The sequence below is a fragment of the Coenobita brevimanus genome, chromosome 24 (genome assembly GCF_032717465.1).
Source record: "Coenobita brevimanus isolate Jiangsu-jjx chromosome 24, ASM3271746v2, whole genome shotgun sequence".
In the NCBI taxonomy this organism is placed as follows: Eukaryota; Metazoa; Arthropoda; class Malacostraca; order Decapoda; family Coenobitidae; genus Coenobita; species Coenobita brevimanus.
This window is the reverse complement of record NC_136977.1, coordinates 41713541-41715022: the sequence shown is the minus strand read 5'-3', so window position 1 is coordinate 41715022 and position 1482 is coordinate 41713541. Positions and strand designations below refer to the sequence as shown.

At 49.5% G+C, this 1482-nt stretch overlaps 1 non-coding gene across 1 annotated transcript; it reads left to right on the top strand.

Moving 5' to 3' along the window:
* Positions 1-492: 492 nt before the first annotated feature.
* LOC145393652 (5S ribosomal RNA) lies at positions 493-611 on the top strand. Its single transcript, XR_013896248.1, has one exon. It is a non-coding gene; the product is annotated as a 5S ribosomal RNA (ribosomal RNA).
* Positions 612-1482: the final 871 nt, after the last annotated feature.

The window sequence follows — 1482 nt, the reverse complement described above, 5'->3', positions numbered from 1 at the left end:
ATAACCACCATTCATACTGTTATGCTAGGTGTTTTTGGGTCGGCTTCTCGCCCTAAAGGCACTAGCTACTGAGCGGGGTCGTCTTTCGAGACCTTACTAGGCATAAAAACTAGGCATAAAAACTAGGCAGGCTACCTTAACACATGTATTGCCTTTGTTATGCTGCGTGTTTTTAGTCCGACCTCTCTTCCTAAAAACGCCCGCGATTGAGCGGGGTCCTCTTTCCGGACTGGAAGTAAAGCACCCACAAAGAAACAGGACATAAAAACCAGGCAGTACACCGTAACACATCTATTGCCTTAATTCGTACACCGTTACAATATAGAACAGAGAGACACTGGATATGTTTTGGACAGGGACACAGAGTTAGCCTTCAGTATAAATGTACACAGTTACACTCAGGATATAGTATTCTTCACTTACACATGAATAATAAATAATGAATACACGATACCTGTATTCTGTTTATAGGCAGAATTGATATTTTAGATATTAAACGGCCATACCACGTTGAGTACACCACTTCACGTCCGATCAGCGAAGTTAAGCAACGTTGGGTCTGGTTAGTACTTGGATGGGTGACCGCCTGGGAACACCAGATGCTGTTGGCATCCCTACGTGTCAAGTTGGGTTGGTGGAGGATTAGTGCCCCTCCCTGTAAAACAATTAACTCTGAGCCCTTGGCCACCCCGTTTGGGATACATGGCATCTGGCAATGAATGAATGAATGAAGTCTGACGCACTAGGGGTTGACAGGGCCAAGGGTCAGGGGAGTGAATATTACTATAAGTGTTCAGGGTGCGAGCCGCGACACTTGGGAAAGTCACTCGCGGTAACTCTTGTTCACAGGTATTTGGTTTTCCCGCGCACCACTGGTCTTGACCCACTATTTCTATATGTTATGGTATCTGTATTAGTATTTTCTGAAATACCCGCGGCCGCCGGACCGCCCACCCCGCCACCCCCCACCCCACCACCGAGCCACTACCACACCACCACCCCAGGAGGACACCACGGTGGGGATAGTGACCCGGAACAAGAGGGTCACCGGGACACTACTGTCCTGAGTCCCTCTTCCCCGCAACTATCCCAACACCAGGTAAGCAGGAAGAGACAACGACCCTGCGAGCAGGACAGCCGTCACCAGAATCGGGGTGGGACTGAAAAGATTCAGTCCCAGGTAACACCGCATCGACGGCCACTGTACGTGACGGGGAAGGAGCGGCCACTGTACGCCCTTCAGTTACCACCCCAAGGGCAGGAGGCCCAGGGCTACGGCCAGAAGTACACACCAGGGTAAGGGGACCCTCGGCTACGGCCTTAGTGTGTACCGGGGAGGGCGCTGCCTCTGTGCAGTGAGGGAAATAATATAAAGTCTAATAATAATAATAATAATAATAATACAGGTCAAGTGGTGGGAGTTCGAAAACCTGGAGTCATATTCGCAAAACTTCCTAGGACTATACTCGATTTTTTTCCAGC